This window comes from Amia ocellicauda, chromosome 13 (assembly GCF_036373705.1).
Source record: "Amia ocellicauda isolate fAmiCal2 chromosome 13, fAmiCal2.hap1, whole genome shotgun sequence".
NCBI lineage: Eukaryota > Metazoa > Chordata > Actinopteri > Amiiformes > Amiidae > Amia > Amia ocellicauda.
In genome coordinates, this window is record NC_089862.1 from 1,226,254 (window position 1) to 1,245,309 (window position 19,056).

The 19,056-nt window shown below is 46.8% G+C and overlaps 1 non-coding gene across 1 annotated transcript; it reads right to left on the reverse strand.

Moving 5' to 3' along the window:
• Positions 1–16,900: 16,900 nt before the first annotated feature.
• On the reverse strand, positions 16,901–17,015 carry LOC136767036 (U5 spliceosomal RNA). The gene has a single exon (XR_010821814.1). It is a non-coding gene; the product is annotated as a U5 spliceosomal RNA (small nuclear RNA).
• Between the last annotated feature and the right edge of the window lie 2,041 nt (positions 17,016–19,056).

Sequence of the window (19,056 nt, forward strand, 5' to 3'; positions counted from 1 at the left end):
CATCACCTTCAACCAGTCCTCATAAGAGTATTCAATTACCGTCTCAAAAGGTTCCAACGTACCCTCCTTCTCTCCCACTCCAACATAGCTGGGGTCCCTTTTAAAGCGGTAACCCCGTCGAGCCCCCCAGAACAGCACCCAGGAGCGTTCAATCTTCAAATTGGTGAGTACAGGAACCCTTGCCCGGGCTTGCTTCTTGCAGGGTTTCATGTTGATGTCGCTGGACATGTTGAAGAAGCTGGATGTTTCAGATGCTGAGAATTAAAAAGGTATTGCCTAAAAGCAGCGCAGGTTCTTAAATAGAGAGGAGAGTTTCGGGGCGGTGCCTTCAGAGGGGTGGGGGTATTTATCGGCGGCCTTGTTGTTCAGGGTTTTATGGGTGTACACTTTCTGACGGATATGACGTAGGAATAATTAAGGAAATAACTCTACCTAAAATCACGCCCCTCAATTATGACATAGGAATATTAATAAGGTTAGGGCATACGTCATAACAAAATAGGCCGCGCCCATAGGACCCTACTATCTACTTAGGGTATATTGTCAAAAGTGTAGAATTTAAAACAAGGGAAGTAATGTTAAGACTGTACAATGCGCTAGTTAGACCTCATCTGGAATACTGTTTGCAGTTCTGGGCACAAGAAGGATATTGCTGCTTTAGAGGCAGTTCAGAGGAGAGCAACCGACTTATTCCAGGTCTGAAGGGAAAGTCCTACTCGGAGAGACTGAGGGAACTGAACCTTTTCACCCTGGAACAGAGGAGACTACGTGGGGACTTGATTCAAGTCTTCAAAATCATGAAAGGCATCGACCACATCAAACCAGAGGAGCTTTTCCAGATCAGCAGGGACACACGCACCCGGGGACTCAAATGGAAATTGGGCTTCAAGGCATTCAAAACGGAAAACAGGAGACACTTCTTTACACGGAGAGTAGTCGCAATCTGGAAAAAAACTACCCAGCGATGTGGTAGAAGCTGAAAGTTTGGGAACATTAAAAAATAGACTGGATAGGATCCTTGGATCACTTAGATATTAATGAATACCAATCGAGCACGATGGGTCGAATGGCCTCCTCTCGTTTGTAAACTTTCTTATGTTCTAACTTATTGTTCTTTAACATTGATGAAAAAATTAACATGAATAAACTTACTGTTGAAGATGTAACCCTTACCCAGTGGCTAATCCTAACTATGTTACAAATGTTCCCTAAACACTTATTTTGCAAGATCAATAAGAAACCTCTAGGAATTTTGAACTTTTAAAGATACACATAGGTAATACCAATGTGCTTCAACAATGCCGAAACTAATAATGTGTTTATCTGTAATAGTGAAGATGTTGCATAGATGTATATCTTTCATATACACACATAGATAAAAGCAGTTTCCAAACCGAATATAGAACTGAAACTTTCAGACCATCCATGAGGAATGGAATGTAAACATTTACACTTGTTACCAATTCTATATATCATTTAAATTCATAACCCTAACCCTAACCCTAACCCGAACTTTAAGTTACAAATGTACCTTAAACACATATTTTTCAGGATCAATAAAGAACTGTTAGGAATTTTTAAACTTTTACTGACACACATAGTTAATAGCAATGTGTTATAACTTTACCGAAAATAATAATCCACATATCTTTTATGGTTTAGACGTTATTAATATATAATGCATTTTTCACATAGGGAACATTTGTAACATGATAGGAAAAACAAACAAATGATGTAACTTTGAAAATATTCAATATTACAGCATACAATCTGTCAGGCTTCATAAGAATGGTATTTATAACATACTCTGTAAACATCAAGCAAATAGTATTTGTGGTTCACGAGAAAGAAAAATATATAATCAAAGCTATCAGACTTTAGCAGCTGGTGAATGAACACACATACGATTATACTGCATTTTTGTTATCTTCGCAAGACCTAATTTTAAACGTTGTTGGTAAATTAGATAATTACCGGGGACCCTCTATTTACATTTCTTCCCCTCCATAATTGCTAAAATAAAGTTATCTTTCAAGTCGGAAGCACTGCCCAAGGGGGAGGGGTTTCTGCGCACTTCCGCGGGTACCCGATCGAAACGTCACTCTATCAAAGCTGCCATTGGCCCCTGCGCTCGTCACTCAAAACAGGCACTTCCTGTTCTATAAAACGTGACGTCTGCACAGGTTCGTCCTCTTTTGCCTCTTCGCTTGACTCAGGAATGTAAGCTCTCTGTGTCTGTAATAGACATTCACACTGCGTATTTCGGCTGGCTAGCTCACTCCATAGTGTTGTTCACCACCGTTTTCGCTACACATCGTCTCTGTCTTGTGTGTGTTTAGTTATTATTGATAGCTAATCCCGATTCTGTCCCGTCCGCACACCGGAGGTCTGGCTGCGCTTTCGGTTTCAGTTTGGTTCACAAGAAGAGTCTTTTAAAAAATAATAGTTGTGGTTATACACTCACCTAAAGGATTATTAGGAACACCATACTAATACTGTGTTTGACCCCCTTTCACCTTCAGAAATGCCTTAATTCTACGTGGCATTGATTCAACAAGGTGCTGAAAGCATTCTTTAGAAATGTTGGCCCATATTGATAGGATAGCATCTTGCAGTTGTGGGATGCACATCCAGGGCACGAAGCTCCCGTTCCACCACATCCCAAAGATGCTCTATTGGGTTGAGATCTGGTGACTGTGGGGGCCAGTTTAGTACAGTGAACTCATTGTCATGTTCAAGAAACCAATTTGAAATGATTCGACCTTTGTGACATGGTGCATTATCCTGCTGGAAGTAGCCATCAGAGGATGGGTACATGGTGGTCATAAAGGGATGGACATGGTCAGAAACAATGCTCAGGTAGGCCGTGGCATTTAAACGATGCCCAATTAGCACTAAGGGGCCTAAAGTGTGCCAAGAAAACATCCCCCACACCATTACACCACCACCACCAGCCTGCACAGTGGTAACAAGGCATGATGGATCCATGTTCTCATTCTGTTTACGCCAAATTCTGACTCTACCATCTGAATGTCTCAACAGAAATCGAGACTCATCAGACCAGGCAACATTTTTCCAGTCTTCAACTGTCCAATTTTGGTGAGCTTGTGCAAATTGTAGCCCCTTTTTCCTATTTGTAGTGGAGATGAGTGGTACCCGGTGGGGTCTTCTGCTGTTGTAGTCCATCCACCTCAAGGTTGTACGTGTTGTGGCTTCACAAATGCTTTGCTGCATACCTCGGTTGTAACGAGTGGTTATTTCAGTCAAAGTTGCTCTTCTATCAGCTTGAATCAGTCGGCCCATTCTCCTCTGACCTCTAGCATCAACAAGGCATTTTCGCCCACAGGACTGCCGCATACTGGATGTTTTTCCCTTTTCACACCATTCTTTGTAAACCCTAGAAATGGTTGTGCGTGAAAATCCCAGTAATTGAGCAGATTGTGAAATACTCAGACCGGCCCGTCTGGCACCAACAACCATGCCACGCTCAAAATTGTTTAAATCACCTTTCTTTCCCATTCAGACATTCAGTTTGGAGTTCAGGAGATTGTCTTGACCAGGACCACACCCCTAAATGCATTGAAGCAACTGCCATGTGATTGGTTGGTTAGATAATTGCATTAATGAGAAATTGAACAGGTGTTCCTAATAATCCTTTAGGTGAGTGTATAGTGCTATATATATTCCGACTGCTTGCTGTGTTTGTTTTTGTCCACAGGGCTTTTTCCTCCACAGCAGGAGCGCTAGCAGCGGCAGTAAAATCCGCGGCTCTGGCCGGGTGTTGTAAGAGATCTCGCCCACGTGAGGTGCACCTCCGCCGGCTTGCGCCAGCACTACAGCCCGCTACTGCAGCTGTAGGAGATCTCGCTCTTTCGGTTCACCGAGAACGAGCGCTGCTAGCCCTCCCGGTCAGTGCGTGTGTGCCTCGATTTTAGATCCCGCTACAGCTGGTGGTCTACTACCCTCGGCCCCCGCGGACCCCGGACTCTGCGTCACCCGGTGTCCCCGGAAACCCCGGCACACACAGTGTGGTTAAGCCTACGGGCCTACGCGGCGCTTGTATCTTGTACTTGGTATACACAGTGTTCAGTCCGGCAACAGCAAGGTTGCGTGTGGTTGGTGTCGCAGCAACCCCGTGTATATAAACGTTGCCGGGTGGAGACGCACTTACAGCAGCGGGCCCGCTAGGCGCTCCACTTGTTGCAGAGGCGTTTCAGTTGTTGTGTGCCCCCGGTGCAAACACTGATCGGTGCCTCTGCTGCACGTTTCCCTGTGCACGCGTGTGTGCGCTCGGCGCTCGACGATGAGCTCCTCTCGCCCCCACCACTGTGCCACTTGCGGCCACCGCACCTTGCCCGCCTGGAGTGGGGAAGTCTTATGCCCCGTCTGTCTCCGCCCGGCGACTCACCACTCCGGCGAGTGACGGGGGGGCCTCGGGGGCGCTGGATCTCCGCCTCTCCCCGAGCCACTCCGTCCCCTCCTCCAGGATGGTAGTGCTGGGGACATCCGCGCCTCCTGCGCCGGCGTCCCCACCTACACCCGCTGCTGCGCCGGCTGTCGCTCCCGCACCTGCCACGGCAGCTGCCCCCCCCCATGACAGCCGCGCCCGCCCCTGCCTGACGTGCGCGCCCCCACGGCCGCGAACGTGCACGCGAACGACGAGGAGGAGCGCTGGAGCGACGCCTCCGGGCGAAAAATACTGCCATAAAGATTGCAATTTGCAACACCATGATATAAACGATATAGCATAATATGAAACGATAGATGTTATTCTATCGTCATATGATATATATCATCATATCGCACAGCCCTACAAGAGTGGTACTGAAGTGCGTACTAGACAAGGTTTATTTATGTAATTGCAAGAGTGAATGCATATTTGGGTGAATGCATAGGACTACAATATGTTAATTCTTCATTGTAACTATGGTCTGGAATACAGCATTCACTAATTGCTTAGTTTTTTCCAAGGGTTTACAAAAGGAATGATGCTGATTGCTGCTAGTTATTCTCATTTTTTTAAGTAAATGTATAGTTAAAATGTATTCAGCATCTGACTTATAGTTGAGACTGCACTATGTACATTTTTTTTTTCCAATGTATTTTTTTTATGAAATGATCAATAGCCAACAACATTAATCCTACTTTTACTAATGGAGTATTTGAATAACTCGTAAAATCAATAGTGGTGTTATCACCTGGTATAGAAATGTCTTGGGGAATTGCACAGCTTACGACACTGGGAGCTTCAGCAGTATGAAGCCATTGAAATGAATTACATAGTGAATGAACTTTAAGTAGGAAAAAGCAAACCAAACTATATCATCTGTGACCTTGGCTAACGTCTAATGTCATATCTTTAAAATGCTGGACTATTTCCTTAATTTGGCAGGTTTTGTGAATTGTAATGTTGTATTCTGTGTAGAAAATTAATAATTGTTTTGGGAATTCAGAATCAACCATTTAGGCTACTGCACAATGTAGCCTATACTTTTCTAAGCAACTACTAAGAATTAGGATAAGTAATCATTTGTGAACACAGATGCACAGCTAATATGAAAGACTACTGAAAGCAAATCAAATCTGAATATTTTAATTTTTTCTTCTTGATCTTGACCCATTGAGTTCCTTTCTAAGAAATTCACTTCAAGGGTTTCACTGCACAACAGCCAGACTGTGTGCTCTGTTTCAGACTTTCTCTGATAGATTGATGCATTAGTGGAAAGTATTTGCATCCCAGTGGGAATGTAATAAATTCACCCATCATAAACCGTTTACTACCCAAACCTAGTCCTCCAGGACTCCTTTGTTTACTGGTTTTCATTCCAACCCAGCTGTCGGTTACTTCCACCTAGTTTAGAGCTGAAAACAGCTGACAAGCTTGAAATAAGACCCTCATTAGTTCAGTTAAGGGTTTGATTAACAGGTCAGTTTGACCAAAAATCTGTAGACACAGGGGTCACATTACGTTAATCAGCAAGATGATACAAGGCAGTGCTCCTCAGATAAGACTTGGAAATGGAGATCTGCTTGGTATTTGGTATGTATGGTCATGTGAGAAATTGAGAAATGTTAAGTCCATCTTAATCATACAGTTTAGTATTTAGGCTTTAAATACAAATATATATTTATACTGTATTGGAGAGCTGTATGTAGAAAGCCACTTACACAATACCCAAAGCAGTGCTCTTGTTCTCCACTTAGGGCACTTTCACACCTTATTTCACACTTGACAATTGTTCAAATTGTGGTTCACTTTCAGACAAACAGTTCATGGTTGGTTTGTTTTCACCCCAGGAAACTGTAATTGAACTTGAGAGCACTTTCACACTGCAGATCATTTGAAATGTGGTCCATTAAGTTCTGTCAGAAGAAAAAACGTTTTTTTTGTGTGTTGTTTTTAGAATATTTTACATGTTGTGGCTTTGCTCTGATTAATTTGGTGCTTTTATTGTATAACTGCAGAGGGAACGGAACATAAACAAATATTATTCTGCATGCTCTCACTGAACTCAATTTAAAAACTGAGGCACGGTGAGCACATACCACCAAAAAATGCAGAATCTTGCTCACCCAAATCTGCCACACACAAACAATGCCCTATTGCAGATATACACAATAAGGAAGCACTATTTTGTGTGCAAGCATGTAATATGAGCCACATTAACTACATCCCTCAATGTGAAACCACAGTATTGCTCAGCCAATAAGAAGCCCACTTCTTTATTAATTCAAAGTTTTTCTTTTTTATATGAAAGTTTTGTCTGTGTGTAAACTGGTGGTGTTGCTTTTTGCAGTGAATCAAGCAATTTGTAGTCTTTGTAAGCTTCCAATTTTTCCATGTGATTGCAGCTGTAGAATTACAGGTCAAAGGAAGGTCTGTGATACTTTACAAATGAATCATGCTGGATGGGCTATGATGTTTGCTAAAAAAGACATAGTAGCTAACATTAGCAACAGTGGTGGTTCTAGCATGTATGGCTCCCTTGGCGAACCCCCCCTACAGTTTACCCCCCCTGCCAACAACATACAAAGCACCATTCTGCACTAACTGTAATTTTTATTCAGACATTTGGAACATTGAAAACGGAATATTGTCGCCCTGTGTGTAATAGCATAGCAAGCAACATGGCAACATAGGCTAACAAACATAAGTGTTATACTGGCCTATTTCATTACATGCATAATGTTAAACTCATAAAGAGATGACATAGCTGCATACCTTTATCTTTTGTGCATTTCTCTTCTTTCCTCCTTTTCCTAAACTGGGCACCTGATGGCTTAGACCATTTCTTATCCATTTGTGTTGATTTGGTACTCGAGCATCAATACATTACCCATCCCCCAACACTGCCAACCAAGAGTCGAGACTAAACCAGTTCAGGAGAGGGGAGGCTTATGCCAGGACCCAGGGCGCAGCAGAAGCGGGCTTGGTGGATTTTCCCTGTGTAAATTCCACCATAGCCGCGCTCGTCTCCCTACCTCCGCTGTCCGCGGAGCCACGCGACCTGGCCTGCCCCAACAGGTAGTGTCGCATCACGGAGACGCTGCTCCGGAGGGTGTATGAGGCTGGAGCTCAAGCGGCTCGCCTCCAAAATACGGAAAGCCTGCTGGCCTTGTACTTGGCTCAGCTGGCGGAGCCTTCGGAGCAACATGGCACATCACCCATCCCACCCCCAATCTCGGAGATAGCGGCGGCGGCGGATCAGCTGGTCACAGTGATGCGCCAGGGGGCAAGGGCGACGGGGCGATCCTTGGCAGCCATTGTGGCGGCACGCCGCCAGCTTTGGCTGTCCCAGGCATGGCAGGTCCCTGAGGTGGACAGGACTCGCCTCATGGACACCCCTATCTCGCCAGGCTTTACTTTTGGCCCCTCTGTGGAGGAGATGCTCTCGAGCACCTTCCAGGAGAGGGAGCAGTCCCTGCAGCTGGCCCGAGTGTACCCGGTGGCACCTCAGGTTCAGCAACGCAGGCCACAGCCCAGGACACAGGCCGGACCACAGCCCAGGTCACAGCCCCGCCCACCTGCCGATCTCCGCCAGCGTCTCACTGGCAGGCAGGCACCCCCCAAGGCTCGTGGTAGGAGGGGACCCGGCCCGACCCCGCCTCCTCCACCACCCGAGCCTCGTCCACGAGGCCTTCCAGCAGCCTCTGGCCCACCTTTACACCCCCCAGCAACTCTCCAAATGGCAACACTGCACCCAAGACTCTTGAGAGCTCCAAATTATATCAGTTGGCTACTCTCTGCAATTTCAGACACGTCCACCCCCCTTCCAGGGCATGGTGTGGACGCAAGTGAGGGACCCATTGCAGTGTGCGGTGCTTCGCGTCAAAATCCCCGCTCTCCTGGAAAAGCGAGCACTCCGCGAAGTGCCCCCGTCCTTGTGCCCAAGAAAGATGGCGGTTTTCGCCCCATCTTGGATCTGAGGCACCTGAACCGCCACCTCAAGGTGCTGCGCTTCAAGATACTCAACCTGCGCACCATGTCCCAGGCCATGAAGCCCGGCAACTGGTTCACCACGGTGGATCTGAAAGATGCTTACTTTCACATCCCCATTGCGCAGGCGCACAGGAAGTTTCTCTGCTTCGCCTTCGAGGGCCGAGCATTCAAGTTTGCTGTTCTCCCCTTCCGCCTGTCGCTAGCGTCACGCACTTTTTCCAAGTGCATGGACGTCGTGCTAGCCCCCTTGCGTTGCCAGGGGGTCCGCGTCCTCAATTATCTAGACGACTGGCTGGCTGCGATATTCTCACTCGAGGGAGCAGTTTCGGATTCACATGGACCTGTTTTTAGGCCGTCTCTCAGAATTGGGCCTTCGGGTCAATCGAGAGAAGAGCCACCTGATGCCAACTTAGCAGGCACAGTTCCTCGGACTGCGCCTCGATTCCGTTGCCATGCTCACCACGCTGGCGCCAGAGCGAGTTGCCTCAATATACACGTGTCTCTCCCTCTTCCGACTGAGAGCTCATGTCAGGGTGTCCTTTTGCCAGAGGCTGCTGGGCCTCCTAGCGGCTGCATCACATACCCTCCCCCTCGGCCTCCTCCAGTTGAGGCCGTTGCAGTGGTGGTTCAGATCTCTCAGGAAAAACCCTCACCGCGATCGAGCACGCCGAGTCACAGTCACTCCGGCATGCTGGAAGGCGCTCCGTTGGTGGCGGAGCCCCCACAATTTGACCCTCGGTGTGCCCCTGGGGCCAGTTTACCACCGAGCAGTCATGACGACAGACGCCTCCAAGCAGGGTTGGGGAGCAGTCTGCGACGGACGTGGAGTCCGAGGCAGGTGGACGGATCCCGCATGGGCCCTCCATATCAACATCCTGGAGTTACAAGCAGTACTCCTTGGACTGTCTCGTTTCCTGCCAGTCCTGCGGGACAGACATGTGCTGGTCCGGACAGACAACACAGCGGTGGTTGCCTATATCAAGAGGCAAGGAGGTCTGTACTGTTTAGCACGCCGTCTGCTTCTGTGGGCGCAACCATGGTTCCGCTCCATCAGAGCAGTTCACCTCCCAGGCCTGTCCAACACGGCGGCGGACCTCCTCTCACAGCTGTGGAGACGGTTACTGCGCACTATGGTTCTCCGTCCAAGACCGCTCAGGAACCCTAGGGATCGACGCGCTAGCTCACAAGTGGCCGCGCTGTCTCCTTTGCGCGTTCCCACCGTTCCCCTTTCTCCCGGTGGTCCTGCTGAAGGTCAGGAGAGCACGAGCGACAGTTCTGCTGAAAGCCCCGCGGTGGCCTCGCAGATTCTGGTTCGCTGACCTGATCGCCCTCCTCCACGGAGAGCTTTGGCAGCTCCCAATGAGAGCGGACTTATTCTCCCAGGTGCAGGGCACGCTTTGGCACCCCGATCCGGGCCTCCTCCAGCTCTGGGCCTGGCCCCTGAGCAGGAGCGATTGATTGCCTGGGGTCTGTCGGACGCGGTAGTTGCCACTATTCAGTCGGCGAGTGCTCCCTCTACGAGATTGCAGTATTCCTACTGCTGGCGGACGTTTAGCACCTGGTGCCAAGACGGCGGTCAAGACCCAATTAATTGCCCCATCGGGGTCATATTGCAATTTCTACAAAGTGTATCTGGCGGCCTTCTGGACATGTCATGTTCGGATTGATGGCGAGCCTCCTCCTGGGTCTCATTTTCTGACTGTGCAGTTTCTGAAGGGAGCTCGACAGCTACGGCCTCCTCGAACCCTTTCACTGTCCGCATGGCGCCTTGATGTAGTGCTGGACGCACTTTCCCAAGCCCCATTTGAGCCACTGAACTCAGTTGAGCTGAAGCTGGTGTCATTTAAGACTGCGTTTTTGCTGGCAATCACCTCTGCAAAACACGTGAGCGAGTTACACGCCCTGTCCGTACACCCATCGTGTGTCCGTTTTGCGGGAGATGGCTCCAGGGTCACGCTATGGCCTAACCCTGCGTTCCTCCCGAAAGTGTTGTCTCCATTTCATGTCAACAGGCCTATTGAGTTGATGGCTTTTCATCCTCCTCCCTTCGCTTCAGAGCAAGAGAGTCGGCTTCACCTTCTCTGCCCTGTGCAGGCCCTCAGGTGCTATTTGGAGGACATTCGGCGCTCAGACCAACTGTTTGTGTCTTATGGAGCACGGACACAGGGCCAGGCGCTTTCAAAGCAGCGCCTCTCGCATTGGATTGTGGACACCATTACCATGGCCTATGAGTCTACCGGGACCCCGGTGCCTGATCACCTGGTGGCCCACTCGACTCGAGGCGTTGCCACATCGTGGGCCCTTTTTCAAGGTGCCCCATTGGCAGACATTTGTGCGGCTGCAATTTGGGCCTCGCCGCTTACATTTGCCCGGTTCTACAGGTTGGATGTGACGGGACCAGTCCCTTCCATTGGGAACCTGGTTTTGGCTGTAGTCGAGCCCCAATAGCCTGCAGGCTCTGGCTCCTGCCTTTCCTCTCCCAGTCTGCCCCTGTAAGTGCATCCTGAGGGAGCTAGTGAACCGTGTCTTTCCCTTCCACCGGACTATCCCTTCCAGTCGAGCACCCACGCGAGCTGCTCCTGGATGTACAGACAGCCCTGTCGATGTGTTGCCGGGGCTTTTCGTGCGGCCTACAGGCATGTTGTCTTAAGAGGCCGCCCTGTATATAGTTCAATCATTGTAATTGTGTTGCGGTGGTGCATGCGTTTGGCCTGTACCCCGCTCTGTGTATTGGTCAGCAGGTCTGTGGCCCGCTCTGGCTGTATTATGCCATAGAGCAGAGGACCGCTGCTGTTGTCCTCCAGCGGAGGGCACTTGAGTTCTCCAGTGCGCCGCTGTGTACATAGTTCATTTATTCGCATGGTAGAGCTGTAGTTGTCCTGCGTTAGCTGCGCTATTCGACAGGTGTCAACTGCTCCTGTGTTCCACATGTGGCGCATGAGCCAGCTCCTGCACCCCGTGATGTATATATGTGTAAAGATGTATTATGTGTTAAACAGCAGGAATGTGGCTCCATTCTAAAATTGTAGAATGGAGTTTACTGCCGCTGTTCCCTGCTGATGGCACTTGAGTTCGCTGCCTCGCTGTGTATATAGTTACTTTGTTAACACAGTAGAGCTAATGTTGGCTTGCGTTAGCCGGTCTAACCAGCAGGCGTCAACTGCTCCTGAGTTCCATGGGCGGCGCATGACTTTGTTCCTGCGCCCCATGGTGTATATAGTTCATTGTACGAAATTTAAATTGTCAGCACAATGGAGCTCTTCCACTCTGCACTGTTTAGTTGTGTTGTGTTGGATGCTCTTGTGCTGTGCGCTGACAGCATGAAGGTCTTGCTGTCATGCGATATATATGTATTGTGTATTGTTCAGCTTGGTTACTCTGTTGACTAGTCAGCTATGTATTATATTGTATTTTTCTCATTGGGTCTGTGGCCGTTCCTATTGGATCAGGGGTCCACTGCCATGATATTGCGCGGACGACGCACAAGTGCTTGATTGCCCGCGCCAGACATTGTGCAAGTAGATTACGGCCTCGCTCCTAGCTGCACTAGTAGAGCAGCCGGCCTTGCTCTTGTAAGCGGAGGGCGTAAGAGTTAACCTCTGTAGCCCCGCTATGTATATGCTGATTGCAGACAGTTCCTGGTAGAGCGTGACTACGGTCCTCGCTCCTGGGCGGCTCAGGTGCAGCCCTACGGGGCCCCTGAGGTTACTGTCTGGAGTTGTGTTGCCAAGGTCCCCTAGTGGTGCACCTCGGGGCAGGCTCCCTTATCACCTCGCTGCCTCCTCCCTTGCGACGGTTTTGTTATACAGTAACCCCTCCCCCTTGGGCAGTGCTTACGACTTGAAAGATAACGATAGGTTGCGTATGCAACCCCAAGGGTTGCAAGGTCGCACGGGAGTGCAAGCTCCCGGCAAAAGAGGACGAACCTGTGCAGACGTCACGTTTTATAGAACAGGAAGTGGGAAGGGACCTATTCTGAGTGACGAGCGCAGGGGCCAATGGCAGCTTTGATAGAGTGACGTTTCGATCGGGTTCCCGCGGAAGTGCGCAGAAACCCCTCCCCCTTGGGCAGTGCTTCCTAACTGGGGTTGCATACGCAACCTATCGTTTTACTGACAATTTATTGACCCTACCACTGCATAGGGCACATCTGTAACATGAACACTACTGAATGGCACATACATTAAAAACTATGGAGAATTGAGACAAATACACTTTACACTTCATAAATAATCTTAAAACGTTTCCAACCAAGGCAAAACCCACTTGAAATACGTTAATTCACATTTTTGGTAAACAAAAAGAGAGATTGCTACACATGTTCCCTATGATGCATCTACAGAGATACAGAGAGAGAGAGAGACAGACAGACAGACAGACACTAACACAGCCACCCACCCATCCACTCACACACACACACACAGACACACTCTCTCTCTCTCTCTCTCTCTCTCTCTCTCTCTCTCTCTCTCTCTCTCTCTCTCTCTCTCTCTCTCTCTCTCTCTCTCTCTCTCTCAATTCAATTAAATTCAATTCAAGGGTGCTTTATTGGCATGACAAACAGTTTCGTAGTGTTGCCAAAGCAGTTGATATTATATACATACATTGAAAAATAATAAAAGGTAAGAAAAAGGAGAAAAAAAATGAAACAGTACAATATAATTTATAAATAAACTCTTAATAGACATGTACATTTACTTTATTTACAGTTTACAAGTTTACAGCTGGTGCTCATGTATGTTTTCACAGTGAGCCCCTCAGGCTGTGGCAGGCGGCTACATATTGGGTGGCCAGGGGGGCTGTGTGTCCCTCCCCGAGGAGGATAGCTATTTTTTTTTCATTTATCATTTCAGAAAATTATTTTATAATATTTATTAATTTATTAAAGAATGTGTCCCTTATTTTGGCATATTTATTGCAGTGGAGGAGACTTGTAAACTCTGTCTCGACCTCTCCTGTCTCGCAGTGACCACAGCGCCGCTCCTCTCTGGGCAGCCGGCTCTGCCTGTGTCGGCCCGTCTCTATGGCCAGGCTGTGGTCACTGAGCCTGTACTTGGTCAGGATCCGTCTCTGCTTCGTATCTCTGACAGTGAAGAGATACTCTGCCAGGGTGTATTCTCTGTTTAGGGCCCGATAGCAATCCAGTTTACTTTGGGATTTGGTTTCATTGTTCCAATGTTCCAGATAGGAGGTTTTGGTTATCTTTATGATTTGGTTGACTCTAATTGGGGGCAAGTAAGCAGTGCTGACCTGAAGCTGGTCTCTGTTCGCAGTATTAGCGGGGCTCAGTGCCGTGAGCTTCAGGGCCAGCTGACTCAGGGGACTCTTTTCAGGTCTGAACTCTTGGGTTTGGAGGGCCTTGTACTGGAGTGAGTCTGACTCACTTTTCTTCAGGTGCATCCAGAATTTCAGTGCTCTTTTCTTTATATTAATGAAAGTTGGAAAACGGCCTAATTCTGCCCTGCATGCGTGGTTTGGTGTGTTCCTGTGCACCTGCAGTATGTTTTTATACAATTCAGCATGCAGGGTCTCTATTGGATGTTTGTCCCACCTAGTGTAGTCCTGTTGACTGAGTGGATCCCATACTTCACTACCATACAGCGCAATGGGCTGGATCACACTGTCAATTAGTTTGAGCCAGATTTTGACTGGAATATTAATGTTATAGAATCTTCTTCTGATTGTGTAGAAAGCTCTTCTTGCTTTGTCTTTGAGTGCCTTCACTGCCAGGTTAAAACCCCCTGACGCACTAATAGTCAGGCCCAGGTAAGTGTAGTGTGAGGTGTGTTCTAGGGTAGTGTTGCATAGCGTGAAGTGGTATTTGTTTCCCTGAGGTCTGGCCTTTTTTTGGAAGATCATGATCTTTGTCTTCTTCATGTCTACTGCCAGGGCCCAGGACTGACAGTACTGCTCTAGCAGTGCCAGGTTTTGCTGAAGCCCCTGTTCTGTGGGCGACAGCAGGACTAGGTCATCTGCATAGAGCAGGAATTTGACTTCTGTGTCATTTAGGGTGAGGCCAGGGGCATCAGACTGCTCCAACACTGTTGCCAACTCATTGATGTAGATGTTGAACAGTGCTGGGCTCAGACTGCAGCCCTGCCTCACTCCTCACCCCTGAGTGAAGAATTCTGTTCTTTTGTTGCCAATTTTTACTGCACATTTGTTTTCGGTGTACATTGATTTTATAATATCATAGACTTTACCCCCTACACCGCTTTGAAGAATTCTGTAATAAAGTCCCTCGTGCCAAATGGAATCGAATGCCTTTTTGAAATCAATTAAGCAGGCAAAGATTTTGCCTTTACTTTTTTGGTGGACGTGTTTGTCTAGGGTGTGTAGGGTGTAAATATGATCTGTAGTGCGGTGATTTGGGAGGAAGCCAATTTGACTCTTACTCAGGAAACTGTGCTCAGTAAGGAAGGCCAGTATCCGGGCGTTGATGATACTGCAGAACATCTTCCCCAGGTTACTGCTCACACAGATGCCCCGGTAGTTGTTAGGGTCGAATTTGTCTCCATTCTTATAGATTGGGGTGATCAGCCCCTGGTTCCAGATGTCAGGGAAGTAACCAGTCTGAGAACCATGTTGAACAATTTAAGCACAGCCTCCTGCAGTTGTGCAGTGCTGATGCTGTCCGGGCCGCAGGCTTTTCTGGGTGGAAGTGCCTGGAGCTTTTTAGATAGTTCCTGTAGAGTGATTGGAGCGTCAATTGGGTTTTGATTATTTTTAATTGATGGTGATTTCACTTTTTCCCTGGTTTCAATTTGTTTGTGAGTCAGATCATTTTGTTGGATATCTTTATAAAGGTTTTCAAAGTATTTTTTCCAAATGGTTCCGTTTTGTATTGCCAATTCTTGTTGTTTTGTTGAATTTAAATTGTTCCACATTTCCCAGAACTGGTTTTGGTCAACAGATTTCTCTATGTCTGTGAGTGTTTTGTTTGTGTGTTTCTGTTTTTTTATTTTTAAGGGTGTATTTGTAGTGTTTTAGGGTCTCACAGGTGTCTTGTGGTTGATGATGTTTTTGATTGGATAGGTGCCTTAAATTTGTTCGTATTGATTTACACTCATCATCAAACCATGTCTGTGTGTGTGTGTGATTCTGGTTGATCTTTTTCTTTGTCTTTTTAAGATTTGCCATTGTGGATGCAATTTGAAATATTTGATTGATATCATTTATTGCCAGATTTAGTCCTGTCACGTCGGGCTGGTACTGTGAGCTGAGGAAAGTGTTGATGATGTTGGTTATTTCTGTAGAACTGATTGCTTTGTTAAATTCCTCTGTGCTGTTTGGAGCCCATCTGTATGTTTAAGGTTTTACAGCTCACTGGGCTGTGTCTGTGTGTTGCTGGCCTGACTTATTTTCAGGAACACCGTCATTTGGTTGTGGTCTGACAGGGGGGTTTGCTGCCTGACAGTGAATGCACTAATGAAGGAGGGGTCCATGTCAGTGAGGGCGTAGTCGACTACACTAGTCCCAAGAGCTGAGCAATACGTAAACCTCCCTAAAGAGTCCCCTCTGATCCTGCCATTAAGGATGTACAGGCCCAAGGCTTGGCAGAGATGCACTAACTCTCTCCCGTTCTTGTTCACCGCCCCGTCGGGGTTGTTTCTCTGGGTTGTGGTGGGGGTGAGGTACAGAGGGGCCTGGCCGAACACATGGCTGTTTCCCTGTGTGCCGATGCAGTCGGGCTCGGTGCCTGTCTGGGCATTGAAGTCCCCACAGAGTCCCTGCCGCACCGCACTGTGCTCAGTTTAATTGAGGGCACAATAACCTCCCTGTAGCCCAGGGGGCAGTGTGTGGGCACCTCTGCACGGCACCATGTCTCCAACAGAACTATGACATCTAATTCCTTAATGCTTTTAATGAATTCAGGGTCTGTGCTCTTCAGCCCGAAAGCCGAGGAGTTCAGGCCCAGAATGTTCCAGCAGCTTATTGTAAATGAGCTCATTTTAGCTAACATTGTACTTAGTGGAATAAAATCAACAATACAACTTTTTAATCTAAGGTTTTGTTTAAACTAGAATTTCAAATATAATAATTATTAGTTTTATGTAAAGTATGGTTACATTGTATGTACACAGATATTTATATTTAATTATTTACAAGTGGGGTTGTGCGTCCGTACCCGAGTGCTCTTATATCTCTCTCTCTCTCTCTCACTCACACACACACACACACAGCCAGCAAGACACACAGAGCCAGCCAGCTCAGCAATGACATCACGAACCTCTCTCTGAGCTGACTGCTATGACATCACAGAGCACATACATTCCGTTGCTTGCCGTCTGTCAACCACTCAGTCACTGCCAGCCAGACTGGCTGGCTGGCTGGATTGGGGGTTGCTTGCTACTGCTGTGTACCTTAGCAAGCTTATTTGCTTGACCGGCCTTCCTCCTCCTCCGCCCACATGCCCATGCCCACCTATGCCAGATCTCCTGTTCACCTGGATCACAGCTCCGCCCTAACAAGGCAGAGCCTCCCAAGAATGGTACAAAGTCATCCACGTTCCCCTCCACGGAAAGCTTTAGCAAAAGGCAAAAGTGTTATACGTAATGAAGAGGAACCCAAGTCCAAGAAGCTTCCGACCAGCCATACATATTTGTGTGTATTAAAGATCACATTTTATTAAATTTTGTTTTTCTGTACTTTCTTACATCTTATTGTGATTTATAATTGTATTGTTTCTTTTCCATAAATATGTATGTATGTATCTATGTATGTATGCATGTCCAATTGCTTTGACAATACACATGCACTGAATTGAGAGAGAGATGGAGAAAGAGACAGGTGCTAGGGCACATTTGTAACACAAATTAGGGAACATTCGTAACATACAGGGGACATTTGTAAAATGAATTAGGGAACCTTTGTGACATACTAAAAGGACATACTGGTAAGATGCTGGACACTTTTGAAACAACAAAAATGGTATTTAGTTAGTTATAAGGGACATTTATACCAGTCTGTGCAAATATCTATGTATATTCCAATGTTTGCTGCAGGACTTACAGATTGAGTGAGGGGGTCAATATGTTTGATTCAGAAATAAGCACTGCTTCTTCAATTTAGTTTTAAACATCATTTTTAAAAGAGTGGGCTTTACTTTGGTCTGGAAAAAAGGAGCAGTGGTCCCTAAAGCAATTATTTTAGTTTTTTGGACACAATTCCTAAAACCCATGTTCTGTAAAATATGTTATCAACTTGCATTAATATATTATCCAAACTACAATCATACTAATCATGAAGATGTTTATATTGTTATATTCTATAGGTTCTAGTCTATTGTGTATTGTATTTATTATTAGGCCCTTCTCTTATGTTTTACAGTTGTTATTATTATTCACTACAATACAAGAATTAAATTAAGTATTTTAACCACAAAGTATTGGCTACAGTTATGATGCCTACTTCAGTGTTCATATGTGTAGCGTTATGTTGGGTGTATTTGGATAAGAGCATTTGGGCTCTGAGCTGAAGCACTGATCTAAAGAAGACCTCTCCCCCCCCAAAGTTATCAGATTTCCTTAGCTCATCATCTTGGAACTGGTTTGCATCAAAGTGACAGTTTTGGGGAGGATGGCACCGAGAAGAGGCCAAATAGTTTGGAATTCTGCTATGAGATGTCTGGAGAAAGGGGCCTGTAGGTGATAAAAACTCTTTGAAGTGGATGAGAGCCGAAATCCCGACATAGAGCTACGAACCCAGGCCAACCGGCATTTCCAAAAGATGGCATGGATTGACATCAGTCATAAATCAAGCCCCCCTCCAATAGGACACTGGGGGCTGAAACCGAAATCCATTCTCAAGAACTCAGGAACCAATCACCTATTGATCTGACAGACTATAAGGAACAGCGGACAGTCTTTCTCTGTCTCTCTCTCTCACCTGAACCAGAAACTCGCTGCCACAGCTCAACCTGTAGCTCTGTTGCCAGAACCGGAACCAGAAACCAACCAAGTCTTTGCCGGCAACAGAAGAGTTAAACTGGGAGAAGGAGATTGAGCCATACGAAGCATTCTTTTAAAGGACTTTATTAAATAAAGAACTTTACAGACTGCGCTGCCCGCCTGTGCCCACCTGATCAGTGGAGTTTTACAGCTGGACAATTGACTAAGTCGACTGTATACGAAAGTGTCAGTCATTTAAATAGCTATTTGAGTCTTAAGAAACTTGACCCTTGGAACAAACAGGGCCTTGCTTTCCTCAAAGACTTTGTCTTCAAGTAACTACGGTGGAACCCTGCTTACAAAGAAGATTTTGTGCACAACCTTGGAGCCTTCAAACCAGTGGAAAATCTGTTTGGAAAAGACTCTACTTTCGCGAAACCCCAACTTCCAGGTGCATCGACTGAGTGGAAGTTCTTGGACGAAGCCGAACCGGACTGCCTTTGTTCCAAACCACACGGACCTCGTGCCGTGTGCTGTTATCTGAGCCCGAAGACAGAGAGGCCTCTCTGCGACGAAGTTCAGATAAGTTTAACAGTTTGGAGTTCATGATTCATGACATTTGAGAAATCAATTAGAAATGTTAATCTGTGATTCATAACTCTAGAATGTGTAATATCATTTAGTTTTCTTAAATATAAATGTGTGTTGCATTAAACTGTTTTGTTG